Source organism: Xyrauchen texanus, chromosome 14 (assembly GCF_025860055.1).
Source record: "Xyrauchen texanus isolate HMW12.3.18 chromosome 14, RBS_HiC_50CHRs, whole genome shotgun sequence".
Lineage (NCBI taxonomy): Eukaryota > Metazoa > Chordata > Actinopteri > Cypriniformes > Catostomidae > Xyrauchen > Xyrauchen texanus.
Window position 1 is genome coordinate 973,589 of NC_068289.1, and position 27,970 is coordinate 1,001,558.

The following is a 27,970-nucleotide window of genomic DNA, read 5'->3' on the forward strand; positions in this document are numbered from 1 at the left end:
AAGGTAAATGCCGTAACAAAACCTGATTCATTTCCCTTGCCTCGAATTGAGGATTGCATTGATCAGGTGGGAAACGCAAAATTTGTTAGCAAGTTTGATCTATTAAAGGGTTACTGGCAAGTGCCTTTAACTGAAAGAGCTCGTGAGATTTCTGCTTTCATTTTACCGTCAGGATTATTTTCAGTACAACGTTATGAGTTTCGGGTTGAGAAATGCTCCTGCAACTTTCCAGCGTTTAATGAATCGAGTTATTTCAGGTTTGAGGGGATGCGCTGTGTACTTAGATGACGTCGTCGTGTATAGTCAAACTTGGAAAGAACACCTCATTCAAATTAGAGCACTATTTGATCGATTTGTGGAGGCAAATTTGACCGTTAATTTGTTAAAATGTGAGTTTGCCAAGGCCACAGTAGTTTACCTGGGGAAAGTGGTTGGGCAGGGCCAAGTGCGCCCTGTCCGTGCAAAAGTAGAAACAATTGATAATTACCCTATGCCTACCACAAAGAAAGAACTGATGCGATTCCTTGGAATAGTGGGTTTTTATCGTTGTTTTTGTAGAAATTTTTCTACAGTGGTGGCCCCCTGACAAACTTATTGTGGGGTGGAGTAGACTTCTGTTGGACGCCAGGCTGTCAGCAAGCCTTTGAAAAGGTAAAAATGCTTCTTACGGAGGATCCTGTTTTGAAAGCTCCAAAATTTGACCAAGCATTTCAGTTGCAAGTGGATGCCAGCAATGTGGGTACTGGTGCCGTTCTGTTACAGACTAATGAAGATGGAATTGATCATCCAGTTGGATTCTTTTCTAAAAAGTTTAATTCTTATCAACTTAATTACTCTGTGATTGAAAAGGAGGCGCTTGCGTTGATTTGGGCTTTACAACACTTTGAAGTGTATGTGGGTTCATCTGAGGGACCTCTGGTGGTTTTTACTGATCACAACCCTTTAGTTTTTCTTCACTCGTTGCAGAACCCAAACCAGAGGTTAATGAGGTGGTGCTTGTTTTTACAGGGATACCTGTTAGATATTCGCCACATTAAAGGTTCAGAGAACATAACTGCTGATGCCTTGTCCCGTATTCATATAGTCTAGTGTCAAAGGATTTGTTAAAATTTTCCTGTCTTTTCTCTTTGTTCTTTTCTTAATTTGCTTCCCAGGTGCAGGGGTTGCTGGAAGGACGGGAGACGTGAAAAGACTGGGGAAAATTTAGAGTTGGACTAAGTTCGTTTACTGGACTGTTTGAATTTTGTAGTGGGGGGTTTTTGTTTGGGTTTTGGGCGTGTTTTAAGTTCCTGTGCTCTTCTTTTTAGGGGGAGAGTGTGACGAGTCTCTACTCATCTTGCTATGGCGGGCTAGTGGGTGTGGCTAGAAGACTCATCAAGGGAACGATGTCCACCTGTTCATCCCTCTATAAAAGTTAGGCTGGCTAGTGTAGATGGGGGGGTCTGTTCTCCGGGTTATTTTGTGTTTGATTTGGGCTCGGCTTTTTGTTATTTGGTTTAGATGTTTGTTTTATGTTAATAAATGTTTGTTTTTTGCAACCCAATCACTGTGTCCTCCATTTCATTTGCCACGGCTTTGAGCCGGTCGTGACAAACCAAAAGCACCATTGGCCAATTCAGACCACAACGCGATTCACTTAATTCCCATCTACAAAACCATGCTGAAACGCAGTAAGCCACAAGTGAAAACAGTCACCATGTGGTCTGATGAGGGGATAGAAACACTAAAAGGATGCTTTTTGTGTACAGACTGGAATGTGTTCCACGACACAGATATTGATGTCACAACAGACACAATCACAGACTATATAAATTATTGTATAGATAGCGTCCTTACAAAGAAAGAGGTTGTGGTTTATCCAAACAATAAGCCTTACGTAACTAAGGACATAAAAGAATGCATAAATCGAAAAAAGACAGCTTTCAGAAATAATCCAGAAAACAGCAAAAGGAAGTAATTGAGAGCCATTTCACAACCATGAATTCTAAAAAACTCTGGGACTCAATGAAAGCCATTACTAACATGGCACCAAGCAAGGTACATATAACCACTACAGATGACCAGATGAAAGCTAATGAACTTAATGACTTTTACCTCAGATTTCAAACTCAGGATTTTAGCAATGAATGCATTAGTATCCTAAACTCCATCAGCACGGACTTGAACATAGGGAATGAGATAGACTGGTTACAGATACAGTCACTGTTCAGGCATCAGTGTACTAGGAAGGCTAAGGGTCCAGATGGAATCTCTGCCCACTTACTGAAAACATGTGCGGATGAGCTTGTTCCAGCATGGTGCCCTATCTTTCAGCGATCACTTGACTCCCACATCATTCCAGCTCTATGGAAAAAGACTGTTATCATTCCAGTCCCAAAGAAACCTTGTCCCAAGGAGAACAATGATTTTAGACACAGATTTTTTACTTGAGACACTTAAAAATATGGGTGTAAGCTCTTTTATCGTTGAATGGTATTACTCATTTTTAACTAATAGGACACAATATGTTAAAGTACACCAGGCAGTCTCAGACCCCAAATCCATCAGCACAGGGGCACCACAGGGTTGTGTGAGCTCCCCTGTCCTTTTTACTATTTATACCAATGAATGTGTGAGTAAATATCCACACAATTACATTGTCAAATTCTCTGATGATACTGCTATCCTTAGCTTATTGTATCGAGACCAAGACACAGTCTCCTACCATTCAGAAATAAAACAGTTTGTGGACTGGTGTGATGCTCACCATTTGATGGTTAATGTCACTAAAACAGAGGAGATGATATTTGACCCAAGATCAATCTGTGAACCTAATCCTGTACTTATTCACAATCCACCAATACGTCAGGTTACGTCATATAAGTATCTGGGTGTTTTTATTGATTGTTCCCTTACCTGGCACATTCATGTTGAAAATCTTTGCGCCAGGTTGCAACAAAGGATGTACTTTTTAAGAAGGCTAAGATTGTATGGTGTCAAAAGCAAACTCCTGTTTCTGTTTTTTAAAATGATTTTATAGAGTGTGATACGTTATAGCATGCAGACCTGGTATGGTAATCTTTCAGTTCAGTTTAAATCCAAGTTGGGGTGTCTGATCAGTACAGCTTTTAGAATTGTAGGTTACCAAGAACAGTGCTACCTACAGTCATTGTATGAAAAATCTGTGCTCAAGGAGACACATAAGATTCTGGATGACCCAACCCACATTCTCAATAAGGAACTAGAGTTGTTACCCTCAGGTAAACGATTTAGAATGCCGAAATGCAGGTTAAAGAGGTATAAAAACTCATTCATGCCAGCTGCCATTAAGATGCTAAACAGTAACAAATGACTGCTACCTACTTGTACACTTTTTTTAATATTTTTTTTATTGCTTTCTTGTTTAACAAACACAAGACAAAACAACATAAGAAGCCCGACACACAACAAAAATAAACGCATAAGTGTACATACAATAACAACAAGGCATTATACCATACCAAACCTTAGAATATCACAAATAGAGGCATTGATGCTGTCCAAGTATGGTGTCCAAGTGCTGAATGAAAGTGTCAGTTGTAGAGTGAATAAAACATGTTAAAAGTTCCAGAGGGATAGTCTCTCTAATGATTGAATGCCATCCCTTCATAGAGGGGGGTTTATCGCTGATCCACAACATTAGTAAGTTCTTCCTGGCAGCAAAAGTTAGTAGGCTAAAGAGACGTCTTTTATGCTTATTAGAAATAAGCTTACATGGGAAACCCAGGAGGAGAGACAAAGGGTCAGGATCCAAGGCCAGACCTAAGATGTTGTTCAATTGAGCCACAATTCTGGACCAGTAGGTCTGAATCACGTGACAATCCCATACACAGTGAATATAATCTCTTCTGTCAGATTTACATTTGGGGCAAAGTGGTGAGTGAGCTGGATTGTATTTATGTCTTAGAAAAGGCGTAATATGTAATCTGTGGAGGATCCTAAGCTGAATGGCTCTTGCTCTATTGCAAACTGAAAGCCTATTGGCTAGAGAGCAAACTGTCTCCCATTCATTTTCCGAGATATCCACCCCAAGCTCTCTTTCCCAAGGTAATCTGAGGTGTGAGGTATCAACTGTACCATAGGAGCCTAGGGCTTTGTAGAAGAAGGAGATCGACTTTTATGGAGGAGGGTTTAAAAGTATCTTCTCAGTTACTGAGAATGAATATTTGGAAGTAAGTGTAGTACTTCCAAATATATAATCTCTAATTTGCAAGAATCTAAAAAAATGTTGTCTAGGTAAGTTATATTTTGAGGATATACTATCAAAGGGCAATAGTGATCCCTCCTCAAATAGGTCACCTATCCTACATATGCCATTAGCCCGCCAAAGGTTGAAACCAGAGTCCATTGTACTTGGCAGAAACTCTGGATTGTTCAGGATTGGCAAAAGGGGAGATGTTGTATCGATCCTATCTTCTAATCTTTGAATTATGCGCCATGCCTTGAGAGTATTACGTACTAAAGGATTGTCACACATAGCTCTCTTCAGTTTGGAATCACGGACAAACAGCAAGTTTTGCAAAGGGCATTTGGATTGTGCAGATTCAAGATCGAGCCAAACTGATTTAGGGTCTTCGTTAAGCCACTCAACAATGAATCTAAGCTGGCAAGCCAGCTGATACAGTTTAAAATTTGGGAGATCCAAACCGCCCTTTGCACTAGGGAGCTGAAGCTTGGATAAGTTCAACCTAGGTTTTCTTTTGCTCCAGATAAATGAACTTAGCCACCCATTCAACTCTTTTATAACCTTATTGGACATTAAAATAGGAATCATCTGCATTGGGTACAGTAATCGAGGTAGGACATTCATCTTTATCATAGCAACCCGTCCCAGCCAAGACAGGGGGAGAGTCATCCACCTGGTCAAATCATCTCGGATTTTATTGAGCACTGGCGTAAAATTGGCATTGTATAATTTCCTAAAAGTAGCGGTTATATTGATACCTAAATAAGTAAAACCTTCCTTGGAATATTTAAAAGGAGAGGAGGGGGTTGGTTTATGGACTTCTTATTCCCTATAAATAGGGCTGACTGATTTAGAGAAATTAATCTTGTAGCCGGAAAATTGCCCAAATTCCTGAATGAGGTCAACAACCACTGGCACAGAGCTCTCGGGGTCTGTTAAAAAAAGTAACACATCATCTGCATATAAGGAGATTTTGTGTCACCTATCTCCCAGAGACACCCCCGACACAGCATCACTCTCTCTCATTATCTGAGCAAATGGCTCCATTGCTATCGCAAAGAGCAATGGAGAGAGGGGACATCCCTGCCTAGTGCCCCGGAACAAAGAGAAATTGTCAGATCTATGACCATTGGTAATAACCGCGGATAGGGGATCTTTATAGAGTGTTCGCACCCACTTAATGAAGTATCCCCCAAGGCCAAATTTTTCCAGCGTGTAAAACAGATACGGCCATTCCACAGAATCAAAAGCTTTTTCCGCATCTAGGGATAGAATACAAGAGCTAATACTGAGGTTGTGGGAAAGTTCAATAATGTTTAAAAGCCTCCTGACATTATGGGTGGAACTTCTACCTTTGATAAACCCTGTCTGATCTTCATGAATAATAGATGGCAGAACCTTTTCCAATCTTAGCGCAAAAATTTTAGATAACAGTTTTAAGTCTGAATTAAGCAAAGCGATCGGCCTATAGGAACCACAATTTTCTGGGTCCTTACCTTTTTTTTAAATAAGAGAAATATTTGCCTCGCGAAGCGAGGGGGGTAGCCTGTCAGTCAAGAACGAATGATTGAGCATGGCTAATAGAGGGTCTAGGAGCACGTGCTCGAATTCTTTATAGAATTCAAGATAGAATTTATAGATGCAAAGCCATCAGGCCCAGGAGATTTTCCAGACTTCAAACTATGGAGTGCGATTATAGCTTCCTCTCTTGAAATAGGTGCATTGAGAAGTTCTCTCTGGTCTTCTGAAACAACAGGGAGGGTTAGTCGATCAAAGAATGATACCATAAAATCATGTTTTCGGGAAGAATGATGAGACTGATAGAGAACAGAGTAGAACTGTTTAAAAGTATTGTTAATAATAATAGAATCAAAATGACGCACTCCCATGGGGTCTACTATAGAAGTAATAAATTGTGAATCAGCATTGGACTTCGTTGAATGAGCCAAATATTTACTGGGTTTATTGCCCCATTCGTATAGTTTTTGCTTTGAATATAATATTTTTGAATGAGACTGATGAGTTAATAATGAATTTAGAGAGGTCCGCACAGCACTTATTTTTTCTAACAAAACTGGGGAGGGATCATTCAAGTAGCTGCTAGTGGCAGTATTTAATTCTAACTCTAGGTGTTTCTGTTTCTCTGACTGTTTTCTTTTTTTGGTTGTAGAGTATGAAATAACAAGGCCTCTAATGTATGCTTTGGTCGTCTCCCAGAGAAGTGAGGGATTATTTGTAGATTCTGAGTTAATAGATAAAAATATTTTAAATTCTGAATTAAAGTATGAGAGAAATGTATCATCTTTGAGTAATAAATTATTAAATCTCCAACTTCTAACAGGTCTCAGAAACCCCTTCAAGCAAACATCTAGCACCACTATAGCGTGGTCAGATATAACAATGTCTCCAATGTTGCAATGTGAAATCATATGCATTATAGTTTTAGGAGCAAAGAAGTAGTCAATCCTAGAGTGACAATTATGTGGGTGAGAAAAAAAAGTGAATTTTTTCTGATACGGGTTCAGGGTGCGCCAAACATCCAAATATTCTAAGTCCTCACACAGTGCGGCAAGAGCTTTGGACTGTTTGGTGAAAAAAGTGTCTCTGAGGGGAAAATGGTCTAGCGATGAATTCAATAAACAATTAAAGTCACCGCCAATAATACAGAATCCAGATGCGCGTTCTTTAAACTCAAGGAAAGCTTTTGTAAGAAATTCTGGGGAGTAATTTTGGGGGCAATAAATGTTTAAAAGTGAAATTTCTTCTGCGTTCAAAGTCCCTTTAATAATGATGTATCTGCCATGTTTGTCCTTTAAACTGTCTGTAACCGTGAAAGGTATATTTTTACTAACCAAAATAGATACTCCTCTACTGCTTTTCGTAAAGGATGAGAAATGAATCTGACCAACCCATTTGTTATGTGTTAGGTTCAAATGTTCTCTATCGCTTAAATGGGTTTCCTGCAATAAGGCTACATCTATATTCTCCTTATAGAGTCGTGTGAACACTTTACTAATTTTTGTACGCCCATGTAAACCCCTTACGTTCCATGTACAAAGTCGTAAACTACCAGCCATTATTTAAAGAATAGATCAGGTGGTGCTCTCCCCCCTTCGAATAATTCCATGATCATTATTACCCTGTCATTAGGTCCAGTGAACAGATATGCGTGTGTCAAGGCATTACAGTAAACAATAACACATATTAAAACACGCCAAACTGGCAACATGAAAAGAAAGGAAAAATAAGAGAAAAAATAGCACAAGGAAATTAAAGAATAGAAAAAAATAGAAAAAATAGAAAAAAAAGGAGGCCGTTTCCCCACATCAAGGGGAAAGCTCTTCATCCCAGAAACAGTTCGTCTCTCGTTCTCTCCCGTAGCAACGATACATAAAAGTAATACACACCCAAAATGAAAACGAAAGTTATTGAGCCAGCCCCCGCCACTCAGAGAGGAGAGAAATTGAAAATAAAGTACACAAACTAGAACTCACGTCGCTGCACATTAATGTTACAATGCTTGAAGCCAAACCAGCCCGACAGAAAACCCGATGAAGATCAGGTGCTGGTTTTTGGATCGCTCTTGTCCAGGTACTGCGAGACTGCAGCCGCCGTCTCGAAGACTTTAAGGGTACTTCCAATATTGACTCGTAGCTTGGCTGGATACAGCATCGCATAGCGGGCACCCATGTCTCGAAGTCGCTGTTTGACCGCGTTTAATTCTTTACGCTTTCGTATAACTGAAGCCGGAAAATCCTGGTAGAATGATATTGTGCTGTCCTCGTACCGCAAATCTCCATCCGCCGATCGTTTCCTGCTGGCATCGAGAATCCTCTGATTATCGCCATAGTGGTGGAACCGGACGATCAGTGGCCGTGGCCTGGCGTTAGCACCCGGTTTTGGGGCTAATGTGTGATGTGCCCTTTCAATTTTAATGCGACCACTCTTGGTACGCAGGTCAAGAAATTCGGGGATCCATGATTCAAGGAAAGTAACTGCATTGGCGCCCTCTATTTCTTCGCGAAGGCCCAGAATGCGGATGTTTTTGCGCCGGCCTCTATTTTCCAAGTCATCGATATGTTCGGTAAGCGTGGCCACTTGTTTTTCAAGAGTGCAAGCGCGGGAGCTCGCGTCCTCCGAGGATGCCTCCGCCGCCATGATTCTCCGCTCCGCCTCGTCCAATCGACCATTAACACTTTCCAGCTGCTGGGTATGATTATGCACCGTTTCTGCCAGTGGGCTGAGTTTTTCATCTATTGCATTAGAGATCTTTTCGGTCATAATTTGAAGTGCTCTTGCAAGCGCCGGGCTAAGTTCAGCCTCGCTACCCGCATCTGCTTGACTCTGTTCAGGCTCGTCGGCCGGTACCTCAGCGGTCGAATCTTTTTTCGACATTTTCTTAGGAGGTCTTGGCATTTTCGGCAAAGATTGCGGCCAGAAAGTCTCTAGCGACATACTACACAAGATTTATAGTCGAAAATCAGAGCTTATGTACCTCATTTAACGAATATGAAAAGAAAACGAAAAAGAGTGACAGGAGCGACCCAAAACTGCTGCTACTTCCCAACCGCAATCTTAGCCCCCACTTGTACACTTTTTATTCCCACTGTGTGTTTTCATGGTACAGTGTAATGAGGCATGTTTGTATTGTCTATACTCAGTGTATATTTTATGTGGTTTGTTGTAAGTGTGTGTCGCAGTGACTGTAGCCCAAGACAAATTTCCCCCCCCGGGGGACATTAAAGTATATTTTATCTTATCTTATCTTATCTTTATATGGATAAAGAAAACAGCTCAGGTGTAACTTATGAGATCACTGACCGAAAGAATCCCCAGTCAAGGAACTTACAAGGGTTCTTTGTTGAACATGCCTGCCAGTTCCTCACAAGTATCTGGGCCTTCTGAGGTTTGCGGTACAAATGCCCCTCAGCATTCTTTTCCCCTCATTGCACTGTCAGGAGCTTTGCCTTTTCGACCTCCTACTCCACCTAATGTGCCTAAGCAAACTGTAAAGCACACAGCTTCTGCTGCAGGAACTGAATATTCAGCTCAAACTGTTTATCGGTCTCAGCTTGAGACTGTGCCAATGCCACGTCTACATCCAAGCACCTTGCTGTTCCCTGGTACGGCCCCTTCCCCTTCTCCATCACTAGATTCATTTCAGTTTACCCGTAGTGGCCGCACAGTGAGGAAACCTGAAAGGTTCAAAGAATTTGTTTGTTAATGCCTATTGATTGTTCTTTGTACTTGCACACTGGAACAGTATATGCTCACAATGGAGTTAGTTATACAGTGTTGTGTTTAAAGAATGTGATGCTTAAAATCTGCAATAATTGTTGTTCCAGATTATTTGACTCTGATAATTGTGTATTGCACACATATTACTGCTTACTGCACTCCATGTTCATGTTAAATTGTTCTAGGATAATGTGGTGAAAGGTATTAAGTGTAATATGCCAGAAACGAGGATGTTTCTTTTGTAAGCAGGGGAAGACTGTAATCTAAAATTGGCTAATTCATTATAAATGTCATTTCTAAATTTAGTAATTAATTTGGTAATTTATAATTCATTGTCCATCCATCCATCCATCCATCTTCAAACGCTTATCCGAAGTCGGGTCACGGGGGCAGCAGCTCCAGCAGGGGGCCCCAAGCTTCCCTATCCCGAGCCACATTATCCAGCTCTGACTGGGTGTGTTACGTTCCCGTGTTGTCTGCCCCGTGTTTTCTGTTTCACATGTCACTTATCCCGTTCCATGTCAAGTTTTCCTTGTTGTCCGCTCCGTGTTTCACTTGTCTTTGTCTAAAGAACTACAATTCCCACAATTCCCGGCCTCCCTCACTGCCTGCACTCATCATTGTTCTCACCTGTGTCTCGTTTAGTCTTCATTGTGTCTGTGTATTTAAACCCTGTTGTTTTCCTTTTCCTTTGTCGTTCGTTCTGTAATGTAGGATGTGGGAAGCAGGAGAAGGCAGATGGGTGGTTAGGATCCAAAAGCGGCTTTATTATGAATAACAAACAATAAACACAAAGAAAAGTCCACGATGGGAAAAAACTAACTCTAACACAAAAAGAACACACAGCTGAAGAACATAAATGAAGGGGCAGGAAACAGGGGCATAGGAACGACATGTAACGATACAACGAACGACAAAGGAAAAGGAAAACAACAGGGTTTAAATACACAGACACAATGAAGACTAAACAAGACACAGGTGAGAACAATGATGAGTGCAGGCAGTGAGGGAGGGAGGCCGGGAATTGTGGGAATTGTAGTTCTTTAGACAAAGACAAGTGAAACACGGAGCGGACAACAAGGAAAACGTGACATGGTACGGGATAAGTGACATGTGAAACAGAAAACACGGGGCAGACAACACGGGAACGTAACAGGGTGACCCCGATGCGTTCCCAGGCCAGTGTGGAGATGTAATCTCTCCACCTAGTCCTGGGTCTTCCTCGAGGCCTCCTCCCAGCTGGACATGCCTGAAACACCTCCCTAGGGAGGTGCCCAGGGGGCATCCTTACCAGATGCCCAAACCACCTCAACTGACTCCTTTCAACACAAAGGAGCAGCGGCTCTACTCAAAGCTCCTCACGGATGACTGAGCTCCTCAACCTATCTCTAAGGGAGAAGCCCGCCACCCTTCTGAGGAAACACATTTCGGCCGCTTGTACTCACGACCTAGTTCTTTCGGTCATGACCCAGCCTTCATGACCATAGGTGAGGGTAGGAACAAAAATTGACCAGTAGATCGAGAGCTTTGCCTTCCGGCTCAGCTCTCTTTTCATGCAAAACCCCTTTTGCCCTCGTAACCGTTGTGAATCTAATGCTCTCAATGCCTCATAAACATTAATTGAAGCACCGAACCCGTATCGGCATGATTTTATGCATTGCACTGATGCCACGTGATTGGCTAATTAGATAATTGTATGAATGAGCAAAGGTACAGGTATTCCTAATAAATTTCTCAGTGAGAGTAGTGTTATTTTTGTAAATCATCATTTATGTTTGAAGGATTTTTATATTTTGCAAAAGTCAATCCAGTTGTCTTTAGGGAAGGTTATTAATTTATTTTTTGGTGTTGACTTATCTCTACACTCTACTCTCTGATTGTGCAGGATCATTTTGGCGCAAATGGGTTTACCGCTAGCTCACAACTGTGTACCTTTTGTGTACCATCTTCAGTGGTGCCATTCTCATTATGCTGAAAGCCACCATTCTCCAAATTGTAATTCTGCTTATCCTTAACGGAGGTGGACTAAATAAATTTCCTCTTCATCCCCCACAGACCTCTTCTGACTATAATGCTTCAATAGACTATCTGCCCATTTCCAAGTGATTGTATAGCTATATGTCCACCAACAGACTAACTGCCCATTAGCAATTGATTGTATAGCTGTATGTCCACCAACAGACTAACTGCCCATTAGCAATTGATTGTATAGCTGTATGTCTAACAACAGACTAACTGCCCATTAGCAATTGATTTTATAGCTGTATGTCCACCAACAGACTATCTGCCCATTAGCAATTGATTGTATAGCTGTACGTGTCCACCAGCAGACTATCTGCCCATTTCCAATTGATTGTATAGCGGTATGTCCACCAACAGACTAACTGCCCATTAATTTGACTGGAAGTGGGACTACCCACGTGCAATTTATTTGCATTGGCTGAAATCATCACTTGGTGGTCAGTGGAATTTTTATGTTTTGAAGGGTGTACTATGTTCAGGGGGATTCTTACAGTCACCTAAATGTGATTATATTTCATACATTTGATCCTGGAGTTATAAAAATGAAGTCCACCAAGTGATGATTTTTTGCCCCATTAAATTGATTGGAAATGGGACTACCCATTTGCAATTTATTTGTATTGGCTGAAATCAAGGAAAAGGAAAAACATTTTTTTTTGGAGTTTGTGCAATATTCTCACAAAGGCCTTTTGCACTTAAAGCTTGACAGAGCCTCTTGAATGATGAGAGACAACTAGGGTTAGGGTTTGAATATAAGCTCAGGAAGGTTCTAGAGACCCCAAACTTTGGTTCCTGATTCGTGGAACAGACGCTCGCGGACCGGGAGTTTCAAGAGCCTGCGACCTTTCGACCCCTCTTTTCCAGACGTCCCACTATCCCTTTGAATCAATGCATTTTTCACAACGTTTTCGTGGACAACGTCCCTAAATGGGCCAAATGAATGTAAAAAAAGGTCAAAAGGTCACGAAACTCTCCACGCTGTCTAAGGGCACTTCGAACCTTTCGGAGCCACATCCACCAACCCGTTGTAGAAAATGAATGGAATAAATTGCAGATGGACTTTTTCTAGAAAGCTCCTCTGGGCCCCAAACTTCACGTGCTGCTAGTCCTAGTGTGTAATATTAAAAGCGCAACTCTCTAGAATAAATTTTTTTTTTTTGCTTTAATGCGAGAATCAACCTCACAGGCCTCTTGCTCTCAAATCCAGAAAGAGCCTCTTGCATGTGCAAAGTCATTGGGTATTAATTTATGGTCTAGAGCTGAAAGAGTGCATTCAGAAAATGTCTAGAGCTTCCAATTTTTAGGCACTGATTTGGGGGGCCCTGAGGCTCCAGAATCCCAAATTTTGAGGTCCTGCGTCCTTTTGACCACTTTTTTACAAGAAATCCCACTTGCCCATTGAACCAATGCAATTCTACAGCGGTTTCGTGGATGGAGTTTAGTTTGGTGCTAAGACCTGGGGGCTTCGAATGCTTCATTGTTGGGCCCTCAGAAACAACATATTAAAAAGTGTCCCTCAGAGTTAAGGAAGTACTTTAAAAAAAATCAAGAAAAATATTATAGAAAAATTATAATCGGACCCCTCAAGCCTTGCTCGGATATCCCCTCTAAAAACGAAAAGGTCCATTTGGTCGATGAGCTAACAGTCTCGAGGGTGCTACACAAACCTGGTCTCATCCCTCGCATCCATGAAACGTACAATGGCAGGTGAAATGAACGGGCAAATTTCCACGAACCCTCTAAGTTCCAATACATGTGTGTTTCCATGTGTGTGTGTGTTTCCGTGTGTGTTTCCGTGTGTGTTTCCGTGTGTGTTTCCATGTGTGTGTGTGTTTCCGTGTGTGTTTCCTTGTGTGTGTGTGTTTCCGTGTGTGTTTCCTTGTGTGTGTGTGTTTCCATGTGTGTGTGTGTATGTGTTTCCGTGTGTGTTTCCATGTGTGTGTGTGTTTCCATGTGTGTGTGTGTTTCCGTGTGTGTGTGTGTTTCCGTGTGTGTTTCCTTGTGTGTGTGTGTTTCCGTGTGTGTGTGTGTGTGTGTGTGTGTTTCTATGTGTTTCCGTGTGTGTTTCCATGTGTTTTTCCGCGTGTGTGTGTGTTTCCATGTGTGTGTGTATGTGTTTCTATGTGTTTCCATGTGTGTTTCCATGTGTGTTTCTGTGTGTGTCTGTTTGTTTCCATGTGTGTTTCCGTGTGTGTGTGTGTTTCCATGTGTGTTTCCGTTTGTGTTTCCATGTTTGTTTCTGTGTGTGTGTGTGTGTGTGTGTGTGTGTGTCCATGTGTGTTTCCATGTGTGTGTGTGTTTCCATGTGTGTTTCTATGTGTTTTACCATGTGTGTGTGTGTGTTTCCATGTGTGTGTATGTGTGTGTGTGTTTCCGTGTATGTGAGCGTGTATTTATCACTTTGTGGGGACCAAATGTCCCCATAAGGATAGTAAAACCCGAAATTTTTGACCTTGTGGGGACATTTTGTCAGTCCCCATGAGGAAAACAGCTTATAAATCATACTAAATTATGTTTTTTGAAAATGTAAAAATGCAGAAAGTTTTCTGTGAGGGTTAGGTTTAGGGGTAGGGTTAGGTTTAGGGGATAGAATATAAAGTTTGTACAGTATGTCCACAGGTCCCTGTGAAGCTGCAGATATCAATTTGGAGTCGTTTGGAGCTTTCGGAGCCGTGTCCACGGACCCGCGGTGAAGGTACATACTGTACTTGGGATGCGAAATTTCACTCGGTTGCACATCTGGTGCCCCTCTATCACATACTAAGAGAGCAGACTCCTCCTGTGATTCCTTTTTTTTCACCTTCAAAATATGCCTTTTTGAGGGTGTGGCCACCGAAATTTTTGACCTTGTGGGGACATTTTGTCGGTCCCCATGAGGAAAACAGCTTATAAATCATACTAAATTATGTTTTTTGAAAATGTAAAAATGCAGAAAGTTTTCTGTGAGGGTTAGGTTTAGGGGTAGGGTTAGGTTTAGGGGATAGAATATAAAGTTTGTACAGTATAAAAACCATTATGTCTATGGAAAGTTCCCATAAAACATGGAAACACAACATGAGTGTGTGTGTGTGTGTGTGTGTGTGTGTGTGTGTGTTTTCAGGACGTTCTATGGGTGCTCGTGCAGCTGTGGCTGTGGGTCAACTCAAGTGTGTAGATCAGGAGGATGCAGTGCAGGGTCTTCTGTGTTTGTCATTCCCGCTACATCCACCAGGACAAACACACACACATATTCAGCGGAGTAAAGCCCTCCGTGAGCTGTCACACACTCCTGTGCTGTTTGTTTCTGGCACTGCAGATAACATGTGTGAACAGGTGAACCCTTTGCAAGTTTTAGATACTGAGCACACCTTCAACTAACAGTAAATTACTTGCAGTACATGGTTTAAACTTCACAGATGAGGATGTTATTGGACAACAGAATGATTGTTTTATTATTAGTATTATTTTGTAGGAAAATCTGGGTTTTGATCACAGCAAAACTAACAGGTTCTTTTATTGATAACACTTTACAGACCTTATCTTGTGCTTGTTTTTCTCAGAAACTTCTGGAAAATGTTATGGGGGTAATGGAGTGCCCTACTGCCATTCACTGGGTAAAGGGTGCGAACCATGGACTCAAAGTACAGGACAGAACAGAAGAATCTGTGCTGGAGGAAGTCAATTCACAAATCATTGCATGGATTCTACAACACAAATGAAATGTGCATTTATAATAATGATAATGACGACTGTTAGATGGATCGAAGATGAAACCAATTGTGCCTGCGCTTTGAAAACTGTTTAACTTTCTGTACCGTTACAGACCTTGTATATAAGAATAATAAAGGTTATATTACAAATATTTTTTCTTACTATATTTTTATTTACTTGGTGGAAATTAAAATATATTAATACATTTACTAAAAAAATATTAGTGTCATTAATAATAATTTGCATTCTGTAGCTAAAAGCTTGATGAGAAAAAAATGCATTGATAAAATATAATAATAAATAATTATGTAATGTTTGCTCTAAAATGCGGGAGAACCCGAGAATTGTGAGAAAAGCATAAATCGAGGTTATTGAGAGCAAATGTTTGTGGGTATAAAGGCAGAAATGGGAAGCTTATACTTTTAAGTCTGACAACACAGTGGACAAATTTGCTATAACTTTACACATAAAAGGGAAACGTTTTTATTACACTTAAAGCATATTAACACGTAATGTTTATTTCTCGTGGCTATACATTTTGAAATAGGGAGTGTTTTAAGGTTTACAGATTGGATAATAACTTTAGATGTTCACGCTTTAATCTTACGTACTAAGGATGGTGTTGTCTACTGTTGTGATGTATAACTTTTTCCTCATACATACAAAATAATGCTAAAATTAAAATGTTGTTAAAAGCAGGAATGAATTAAACTAATACAAAATGTGTAAAAAGTGTTGTGATAGAAATGCTGATGAACTGTTTATGGCTGTGGTCCTTCACACACTATTTAGACTGGTACGACAACACCTTGCGTTGGCTGAATTCATTGTGCTGAATGTGGTGATTACCAGCATGCTCAGTCGTCTCTGGTGAGTTTATTTACCGTATTCACTCCTAACCCATGGTCAAATCAACATACAGGTGAAACTCGAAAAATTAGAATATCGTGCAAAAGTTCATTAATTTCAGTAATTCAACTTAAAAGGTGAAACTAATATATTATATAGACTCATTACAAGCAAAGTAAGATATTTCAAGCCTTTATTTGATATAATTTTGATGATTATGGCTTACAGCTTATGAAAACCCCAAATTCAGAATCTTAGAAAATTAGAATATTACATGAAATCAATAAAAAAAGGATTTTAAATACAGAAATGTCGGCCCTCTGAAAAGTATAATCATGCATATGTACTCAGTACTTGGTTTGGGCCCCTTTTGCATTAATTACTGCCTCAATGCGGCGTGGCATGGATGCTATCAGCCTGTGGCACTGCTGAGGTGTTATGGAAGACCAAGATGCTTCAATAGCGGCCTTCAGCTCTTCTGCATTGTTTGGTCTCATGTCTCTCATCTTTCTCTTATAATGCCCCATAGATTCTCTATGGGGTTCAGGTCAGGCGAGTTTGCTGGCCAATCAAGCACAGTAATACCATGGTCATTGAACCAGGTTTTGGTACTTTTGGCAGTGTGGGCAGGTGCCAAGTCCTGCTGGAAAATGAAGTCAGCATCTCCATAAAGCTTGTCTGCTGAAGGAAGCATGAAGTGCTCGTAAAATGTCCCGGTAGACGGCTGCGCTGACTCTGGACTTAATAAAGCACAGTGGACCAACACCAGCCGATGACATGGCTCCCCAAACCAACACAGACTGTGGAAACTTCACACTGGACTTCAAGCATCTTGGATTGTGTGCCTCTCCATTCTTCCTCCAGACTCTGGGACCTTGGTTTCCAAATGAGATGCAAAATTTGCTCTCATCAGAAAAGAGGACTTTGGACCACTGAGCAACAGACCAGTTCTTTTTTTCTTTAGCCCAGGTAAGACGCTTGACATTTGAAGCCCATGTCCAGGACCCGCCTGTGTGTGGTGGCTCTTGATGCAGTAACTCCAGCCTCAGTCCACTCCTTGTGAAGCTCCCCACACATTTGAATGGCCTTTTCCTGACAATCCTCTCCAGGCTACGGTCATCCCTGCTGCTTGTGCACCATTTTCTTCCACACTTTTCCCTTCCACTTAACTTTCTATTAATGTGCTTTGATACAGCACTTTGAGAACATCCAACTTCTTTTGCAATTACCTTTTGAGGCTTTCCCTCCTTGTGGAGGGTGTCAATGATGGTTTTCTGCACAACTGTCAGGTCAGCAGTCTTCCCCATGATTGTGAATTCAACTGAACCAGACTGAGAGACCATTTAAAGGCTCAGGAACCCTTTGCAGGTGTTTAGCTGATTAGAGTGTGACACTTTGAGCTACAATACTGAACCTTTTCACAATATTCTAATTTTCTGAGATTCTGAATTTGGGGTTTTCATAAGCTGTAAGCCATAATCATCAAAATTATATCAAATAAAGGCTTGAAATATCTTACTTTGCTTGTAATGAGTCTATATAATATATTAGTTTCACCTTTTAAGTTGAATTACTGAAATTAATGAACTTTTGCACGATATTCTAATTTTTCAAGTTTCACCTGTAACAAACTCCCTCTTGTGGCTTATTCCTTTTATTAAATTATGGCATTTTGTATTTTTCATGTTTTTCAGAGGCATTCTGAGAGCCCTCGGGCCCCTGTACAAAAAATCCACTGAACTCCTCCATTTGGTGGCTCAGTCCCAGCCCATGGCCTTCCTGACTGACTTCTCCCTGCCTGGGGACCTGAAAGATGTCTTGTGCCTCTCACATCCTGACCTCCTGATGGAAGATTGTTTAAGGATCTCGAAAAGGAAAGCACATTTGAAATCCTCTGTCCTTAGCAGGCTGTTTGGGGACAACGGGGAAAAAGAGGACGAGGAAGGAGATGAGTGAGATATAATGCCAATATTAGCTGCTGGTCTCGATGAAAGCTCTAGTCTGGACCTGGGGACCGCAGTTTTACAGCAACAACCAGGTTATTTGGAATAACTTGTTATACTAGTTTTGTACTACTTTGTGTTTATATGCATCTACAGTACATGTTATATACTTCTATTTGCTTATTATTTTCCAGAAGCCTCTCCCTCTGGATTGGACATGAAGTTTGTGCTTCGACAATCTTGTAAAACTTCCAAACAGGTATTTTACCTAGTTTGGAAGTTAGGAAGTTCATATATGACTGCTCTTGCTACTCTCATTACACTCAAATGATGAATGTCTGCAAAAATACAGTCAGGTCCATACATATTGGGACATGGACACAATTCTAATCTTTTTGGCTCTATACACCACCACAATGGATTTGAAATGAAACGAACAAGATGTACTTTAACTGCAGACTTTCAGCTTTAATTTGCATTTGGATGTAATTTACATCCAAATCAGGTGAACGGTGTAGGAATTACAACAGTTTGTATATGTGCCTCACACTTTTTAAAGGACCAAAAGTAATGGGACAATTGGCTGCTCAGATGTTCCATGGCCAGGTGTGTGTTATTCCCTCATTATCCCATTTACAAGGAGCAGATAAAAGGTCCAGAGTTCATTTCAAGTGTGCTATTTGCATTTGGAATCTGTTGCTGTCAACTCTCAATATGAGATCCAAAGAGCTGTCACTATCAGTGACGCAAGCCATCATTAGGCTGAAAAATCAAAACAAACCCATCAGAGAGATAGCAAAAACATTAGGTGTGGCCAAATCAACTGTTTGGAACATTCTTAAAAAGAAAGAACGCACCAGTGAGCTCAGCAACACCAAAAGACCCGGAAGACCACGGAAAACAACTGTGGTGGATGACCGAAGAATTCTTTCCTGGTGAAGAAAACACCCTTCACAACAGTTGGCCAGATCAAGAACACTCTCCAGGAGGTAGGTGTATGTGTGTCAAAGTCAACAATCAAGAGAAGACTTCACCAGAGTGAATACAGAGGGTTCACCACAAGATGTAAACCATTGGTGAGCCTCAAAAACAGGAAGGCCAGATTAGAGTTTGCCAAACAACATATAAAAAAAGCCTTCACAGTTCTGGAACAACATCCTATGGACAGATGAGACAAAGATCAACTTGTACCAGAGTGATGGGAAGAGAAGAGTATGGAGAAGGAAAGGAACTGCTCATGATCCAAAGCATACCACCTCATCAGTGAAGCATGGTGGTGGTAGTGTCATGGCGTGGGCATGTATGGCTGCCAATGGAACTGGTTCTCTTGTATTTATTGATGATGTGACTGCTGACAAAAGCAGCAGGATGAATTCTGAAGTGTTTCGGGCAATATTATCTGCTCATATTCAGCCAAATGCTTCAGAACTCATTGGACGGCGCTTCACAGTACAGATGGACAATGACCGAAGCATACTGCGAAAGCAACCAAAGAGTTTTTTAAGGGAAAGAAGTGGAATGTTATGCAATGGCCAAGTCAATCACCTGACCTGAATCATTGAGCATGCATTTCACTTGCTGAAGACAAAACTGAAGGGAAAATGCCCCAAGAACAAGCAGGAACTGAAGACAGTTGCAGTAGAGGCCTGGCAGAGCATCACCAGGGATGAAACCCAGCGTCTGGTGATGTCTATGCATTCCAGACTTCAGGCTGTAATTGACTGCAAAGGATTTGCAACCAAGTATTAAAAATGAAAGTTTGATTTATGATTGTTAATCTGTCCCATTACTTTTGGTCCCTTAAAAAGTGGGAAGCACATATACAAACTGTTGTAATTCCTACACCGTTCACCTGATTTGTACGGAAGCGTATTGCATTCACTTGAGAAAAAAAAATCTACTCTGTTTTTCTGAATTAACGACTTAATTTTTCATGGAAAAAAGTTTTTGCTCTGTTTTTCTGAATTAACTACTTAATTATCTCAGAATTACGAGATAATTTTTCATGGAAAAATAAGTTTTTGCTCTGTTTTTCTGAATTAATGAGATCCCTCAAAATCCTGCCAGGAGCTCTATTTTAGCTGGATGCGCATGAATTTATTGAGATATATTTTAAACTTGGCCTTCAATACAAAGACATTACTGTCTATGACATTTGTAATACTGTCATGGCTGAGACACGCTTTGATCTTCCAAAGGACACTAATTACACGAGAACTACCGGAATTCTAGAACTACTAGAATGGCCATAGTGGTCATTCTGACCGTTCATACTAGACTGTACCAAATGTCATGTCATATTTACACTCGAAACTTCTATTGAGGTTTTAGAATGAAGCTTCTAATGTCTGTCGTCATATTTTATGGCGTCATCACCCTAAAAATGTATTGAATAAAATACAATAATATGGATCAAATGGAGCATGCTTAACATAGATAGTCCTACATAATACGATCTTTTTTTGTAATATATAATAGTGCTAGACTATATAAATACATAGGCCTATATATATTATATATTAGCTGCTAGACTGCCCGGAAGGTGCGTGCCTCGCTTTGTGTACAGCAAGTTTTTCCACCACAGTGAAAATGTTTTCGAAAGTCTAAACGCCAACAAACATGGATTGAGGTGGAATATTTCGTTAGATAAAAACATGTTGTGAATTTTGGAAATTATTACATCTATCCTTTTTCAAAACATGTTGACTTTTGGACTTTACAACGCTCTGGAGTTATTGGAAATTGGAAACAATCCTATGCAGCCACCACTGGAATCAAAATCCATGAATAAATGAATCTGTTATATTAATAATAAACACCAGGACACGAAATTTTAATTCTAATGAATGTGAAAATGTATTAGTTCATCGACAACCACAGAACTTGCTATTGTAGCTAATTACAGATACAAATTTGATTATTTATATTAAATTATTCTCTTTGTAAAATAAAAACAAATCAATACAATAGCTTATAAAAACATCACCAAAGTGTATTTCAATGCATAGTAAAAACCTTAGACATGTATGAAACACATATAGGCCTAACCCAAAATGGCCAAAGCGGTTAATAAAGAATATGAACATTCAGCTAAACTGTGGGAAAACTGATTTAGAAAGCAATATTTGTTTTACTGTGAGCAAAAATATCATGCTGTAAAACTATAATGAAAATAGTATGCTGTAAAATCATTATGAACGAATTCTCCTAAAAGTGGGCTCACTTGAACAAAAAAGGGGGCCCCTTTTAGGAGAATAATTTAAAATAAATAATCAAATTTGTATCTGTAATTAGCTACAATAGCAAGTTCTGTGGTTGTCGATGAACTAATACATTTTCACATTCATTAGAATTAAAATTTCGTGTCCTGGTGTTTATTATTAATATAACAGATTCATTTATTCATGGATTTTGATTCCAGTGGTGGCTGCATAGGATTGTTTCCAATTTCCAATAACTCCAGAGCGTTGTAAAGTCCAAAAGTCAACATGTTTTGAAAAAGGATAGATGTAATAATTTCCAAAATTCACAACATGTTTTTATCTAACTAAATATTCCGCCTCAATCCATGTTTGTTGGCGCTCAGACTTTCGAAAACATTTTCACTGTGGTGGAAAAAACTTGCTGTACACAAAGCGAGGCACGCACCTTCCGGGGCAGTCTAGCAGCTAATATATAATATATATAGGCCTATGTGTTTATATAGTCTAGCACTATTATATATTACAAAAAAAGATCGTATTATATAGGACTATCTGCGTTCGCTTGGCGCTCCATTTGATCCATATTATTGCATTTTATTCAATACATTTTTAGGGTGATGACGCCATAAAATATGACGACAGACATTAGAAGCTTCATTCTAAAACCTCAATAGAAGTTTCGAGTGTAAATATGACATGACATTTGGTACAGTCTAGTATGAACGGTCAGAATGACCGCTATGGCCATTCTAGTAGTTATAGACTTCCGGTAGTTCTCGTGTAATTAGTGTCCTGTGGAAGATCAAAGCGTGTCTCAGCCATGACAGTATTACAAATGTCATAGACAGTAATGTCTTTGTATTGAAGGCCAAGTTTAAAATATATCTCTATAAATTGTCTCAGACCCAAAGTAAAATAAAACTGGATTAAACTTGAAAGGCGGGACATGTTTACTTCCATGCAATCCAGCTAAAATAGAGCTCCTGGCAGGATTTTGAGGGATCTCATTATTTTTTTTTAATGAAAAATTATCTCGTAATTCTGAGATAATTAAGTCGTTAATTCAGAAAAACAGAGTAGATTTTTTTTTCTCAAGTGAATGCAATACGCTTCCGTAGATTTGGATGTAAATACCCTCAAATTAAAGCTGAAAGTCTGCAGTTAAAGCACATCTTGTTTGTTTCATTTCAAATCCATTGTGGTGGTGTATAGAGCCAAAAGATTAGAATTGTCTCGATGTCCCAATAGTTATGGACCTGACTGTAACTGCTTGTTTTCATTTACAAATGCAGTCACATGATAAAATTGATTCATATTTCTCAAAGATGATGTCTCTGGAGCCACAGGTGAAATTGGACATCTCAAGCCGAGCTGCAGACTGTCGGAAAAGGAAGTTCTTGAGCTTATTGAGAAGGGTTTCCTCTTTCAGGAACATGTCTGCACACATGAAGGAAGTGATGCAGTGGTGCAGGAGCTGTAAGCGCTATCAAGAGCACAAGCAGCTCGCAAAAAATAGAAAAGAAAAAAAAGTGAGAGGATGAACCTGCAGTCAAGAGGAAGTTTGTGAACTTTTTCCCTCATTGGCACATAAAATGTCATCAGAATTGTAACTTTCATTTATCTTCTGGATGGATAGATTATATTGATCATTTAGGGGAATTAATTTGCAAAACTGAACTAAATCTACACATTAACCCTCTGGGGTCTGAAGGTATTTTGGGCCCTGGAGAAGTTTTTACATGCCTTAACATTTGTGCTTTTTTCAGTTGCTTAAAACCATATTAATGGCTAAAGTCTGATAACACTGTCTTCAGCACAAACTGGGCTGCAATAATATGTGAGCAACATGTATGTACAGGTTTGTATTTTTGAGAAAATAACGTTTATGCGTGGTTTTTGAAAAAGCACAATTTTCAAGTCATTGAAATAAGGTCATATAACAGATACTAAACATTTGTCCACAAGACTTTTGAGAACTGGATCTTGTAGCCTAGAGATTTTGCTATAAAATGTGAAAACATCCTGATCACTCATTCATACAAAACAATATAGTAATTGAACTTTTGTAAGACACTTTTAGTGTTGAAAGGTCATATGCGAGGAGGCGCGATCATTTTCATCATTCCTCGTGTAACTGTTTGAACAATACAAACATTGCTTGTGTGTTCTGGCCAAGTAGGTGTAAGAATAGAGAGTTACCCTGATCACATAATCCTGTTCTGTTACCAAAGTTTCATTAAGACTGCTTAGAAGCCCAAACGTGCAATATAAAGTGGATCTAAAAGTCAATTATCCAGTTTGGAAAATACTTTCTGTAAACCTTACCTGGTAAATTGGCCAATAAAGGGGCATTTTAAAATGACTCAATTCATGTTTAATATTGTAGTTTGATATAAAAATAATCATTTTTATGATGTACTTTAAAAGAGCATTCACATGTCACCTTTTTTCATTCAATTACAAGTTGAGTAAAAAAAAACAAATGTACCCTTTGACAGGATTGCTGCTGAAATGTTTAGAGAGGTTGTATTTTTATTTATTTTCAAAAAAACATGATGGACTGGCACTTTCAACAACCTATATCTCCTCAAATTTAAATCAACATCACATGCCTGTGCAGGGTTTACTCTCAACTATATGCTTATGTTCGATAAACCAAATTAGAGAGTTGTGTTCTTAGAGTAACCAGCTAGTGCCACAATAAACAGCACTTTTACAACATTTCAGAATCAGAAAAAGCTTTATTGCCAAGTACGTTACACAGACAAGAAATTTGTTTTGGTGTTGTAGGTGCGTGTCACACAATCTCTAAATATAAGAAACAAGTATTAAAATATAAGCAATATAAATATGTCCACACAGTATATATTAAAAGTAAGAATAAAAATAAAAGAGAGCAGTAGAGTCAGTACAGTGGCATGTAGAGCCAGAGGTGGAGAGTGTCAGGGTGGGTACCGGGCCTTGTTGATAAGGCAAGTGGCGGATGGGAAGAAACTGTTCTTGTGGCGTGAGGTTTTTGTCCTGATGGACCTCAGCCTTCTTCCAGAGGGGAGTGACTCAAAGAGACTGTGGCCGGGGTGGGAGAGATCAGCCACAATCTTTACAGCACGCTTCAGGGTCCTGCAGGCATACAGGTCCTGGAGCGGCGGCAGATTGCAGCCAATCACCTTATCTGCAGACCGGATGACACGCTGCAATCTGCCCTTGTCCTTGGCAGTAGTAGCAGCGTACCAGATAGTGATGGAGGATGTGAGGATGGTCTCAATGATGGCTGTGTAGAAGTGCACCATCATTGTCATTGGCAGGTTCAATTTCTTCAGCTGCTGCAGGAATTACATTCTCTGTTGTGCTTTCTTGATGAGGGAGCTGATGTCTGTGAGTCGGAGACGTGTTTCCCCAGCTTCACATGCTGCTTCCTGTCAGACAAGAAGTCACTGATCCACCTGCAGGTGGAGTGATGCACACTTAGCTGGGAGAGCTTCTCCTGGAGCAGTGCCGGGATCCACCATCAGGATCCTGGCGTGAGGTTCCTGTGGAGTCCAGGTGCTGGAGGATGTAGTGGAGGGCCAAGTCGACTGCATTGTCTACAGACCTGTTGGCTCTGTATGCAAACTGCAGGGGGCCAGGAGGGGGTCAGTGATGTCTTTGAGGTGTGAAAGCACAAGGCGCTCAAAGGACTTCATAACCACAGAGGTCAGGGCAACGGGTCTGAAGTCATTAAGTCCTGTGGTCCTTGACTTCTTGGGAACCGGGAAGATAGTTGACTTGAAGCAGGCTGGCACGTGACATGTCTCCAGTGAGGTGTCAGTTTTTTTCATCGGTTTTGTTTAAAGTTAATTTCTATTCTAATACTGAGTCAAGGTTTTCTAAAGCTTTAAGCAACTATGCAATGTACAATAAAACATACTACTAATCTTTATAAGAGTTCAGTTTACACCATAATCTATGCCAGAATGCCTCATGCATCTCAGGGTCCAGTGGCCAGTTGAGGTAGGTCCTACTTTTAACCAGCCGTGCCAATCTATGATGGGAGGATAGCAACCGAGATGGAATCTTTTCAAGGAACACCAGGTTAAGAATATCCCTGTGTTCTACCTGTAGCCGGTAAGTAGCCAGCTGCATCTCCAGAGAACACCAGTTACTACGGAGGTAATTGTGGCTGACAAGGCAAAGAGTTCGCGACTTGCATAAATGCAGTCGGTGATGTTTTCCACAATGTCTTGCCCCAACCGGAAGTCCCGACTGTGGAGACAAATTCTCAGGAATGGAGGGCCACGCTGCTCCAAGTTTGGCAGAAGTTCATTTATGACCCAATGCTCATCCTTACAGCTGTAGGACACAAAAACATCATAGCGGTACCGCTGTTTGCCATTTAGATGCAAAGCCTCTCGGAACCATCCGCTGGCAATGTTATAGAATGGCTTTATGTATTGGCCTGCACATTGATATGACAGTACTCCAATCATAAAGAAAAATAAAAAAGCTGAGGTGGAGACAAACAGCACAAATTCAATAGAAAATGAGCAATTCTCCTTGGTGTAAAGAATGAAGTTGAGATGGTCCATTCCATTATCAGCCAAGCACTGTAGTACTTTCATGGAGGGCATGAACATATAAACCTGCACCTGCCTGTTGTCCTTCAACCATGAGACCAGCCATGCATTATCACAACTGCAGTACAGATTCAACCCCCAGAGATGGAGGAACCTTAAACTGGTGAGATGTTCCACAAAGTTTTGTAGAATGTTAACATGATCTCGTGGCATCAACGCTAGACCTGTCAGTGCACTTAAGTCCTTCACCAGACTTCCATCCAGAAAGTAATATTCTGCAGTTAATCAGGAACAGTGTTCGTAGTTTTGTCAGATTGTGAAACATTATTCCCAAATTTGTCTGTTTTGACAAATCAATGTTTTCCAGTCTTAGGGTTTTTAAATGAACAAGCTCATTGATTACTACCAAATCTCCAATATCATCTGAGAACGTTGATTTTACTTCCAGATTGACAACTGATCTAGCGTATTTCCCAATGAATTCTTTTCCACAGGTTACATATGCTGCATTTATCTGAAGTGTGACTATAGATGTCAAGAACGGTCTGTTGCAGTCCTCAATGGTCACATATTGACCTTTGATGGTGAAGTCTAAGCTCTTATTCAGTGTAGTATTGCTGCCAATCACGAGCTGCATCGGTCTCAGACCTGAACTAATGATCATGTGACTCAGATTATACGGGATTCTTCCAAATATATCAGATAAATTCAGCTTGATCAGTGACATGTGAGGTGGGAAGTTGAGATCTCCCAACAGAAGTGTACATAAGTTAATAAAATGTCCAAAAGAATTTGCTTCAATTTGAATTATTGGATTTTCTTGAAGATCTAGGGCCGTCAGTCCATAGAGACCACTGAATGTGTCTTGATAAATGTAAGATATTTTGTTTTTACTGAGGTTCAAATGTGTTAATTTGATTAATCCAATAAAAGAAAAATTTTGTATGATGGAAATATTACTTCTGACTAACTCCAGAATTTCAAGATTTGTGAAACACATAAATTGGTGGGAGATTACCTTTCCCATGTTATTTGCGTGTAGATACATAAAGGACAGCTGTTTGACTGACTGTGGAAAGGACAAGCAAAGAGATTGGAAATCAGTTGGTCTGAGCACATGACTAGATACATCAATTAACGAAAGGTTGCTGAAAATCTGGAAGATCAAATGTACATCTAAAAGGATTAGAGTCCCAGTAAATTCTGACTCATATACGAGAACTATTTCTTTAATCTCTTCACAGATAGAGAGATACTGATACTGAATGCCTTCAGAGATAGTGGTAGTTGTAGGTGGAAAGTTAATAGTCTGGTAATAAACAGATATAGATTCAATAGAATACAACTTTGCTGCACTACACAACTCATCAATATTAAGTACATCCACCCCGAATTTCAAAGTATGGATTTTATTTACGCCAATCAAGGAAAGTTCTCGAAGTAAATCTTCTTTTAAACCAAATTCCAAGTAAAACAAATTTCCCAGCACTTCCAAAGCTCCCTGATCTATATGCTGTACTGATTCTAGAATCAAAAATACCTTTTCGATATTGTATACAGTGGATATGTATTCGTGAGAGGGGTTGATCAAAGAACAGTTTGGGAAATTAAGACTATAAAGCTCCTGATGAAGTATAAACCTCTCCAGTGGTTTCACATTTGCCAGTCGACACAGAACCTCAGATAGATCTTTCAAACACTTTGTGATTCGTAGGTCTTTTAACTGAGGAATTGTATCAAAGACATTATTTGCCATTAATGACAAACTGTAATGGGAAAGAAATAAACTTGTCAGTGAAGGAAAGCCACTGAAATCGATAGCTACCTCACAACAGCCATCTGGCCAGAAAGACAAATTTAGAGAAGTTACATTTACCAAACCAGTAAAGGCTTCCGGAGAGATCTCTGAAAAACATCCATTAATTTCAAGGTATTCCAGAGAAACAAAGTTGGAAAAGGAACCTGGATCCAAAGCAGTATAACTAGAGACTGTGGCTCTCTCCATTTGGATGCAAAGGTTCTGTAAATCAGATGGAAGCCCACGGAGATCTTTCTTAATGTTGGTTACTTCGTAGCAAATGGCAGTGTTTGTTTTTCCATCACATCTTGATTTTGCAGGAAATTCTTCCACATCCTTGTAGAAAATACATTTATCTTGAAGCAAAGCAAATACAGTCTTTACAATCAGTATGAAGATTGAGAAGAAAAGAACCATCTTCAATTCCTGATCAATCCGTGGAGAGCGTAAATGTATCTTCTGATTATGCT

General features: G+C 40.0%; 1 protein-coding gene and 1 pseudogene across 1 annotated transcript in view; one reads left to right on the forward strand and one right to left on the reverse strand.

Annotated features, from left to right (window-relative positions):
• LOC127654665 (nucleolus and neural progenitor protein-like) overlaps nt 1-25,120 on the forward strand; it is a 95,696-nt gene extending 70,576 nt beyond the window's left edge. Inside the window, exon 10 of the mRNA XM_052141924.1 lies at nt 25,011-25,120. The gene's annotated coding sequence lies outside the window, so the exon portion shown is untranslated. The remainder of the gene's footprint in view (nt 1-25,010) is intronic.
• Nucleotides 24,715-27,947, reverse strand: LOC127654658 (toll-like receptor 13; annotated as a pseudogene).
• Nucleotides 27,948-27,970: the final 23 nt, after the last annotated feature.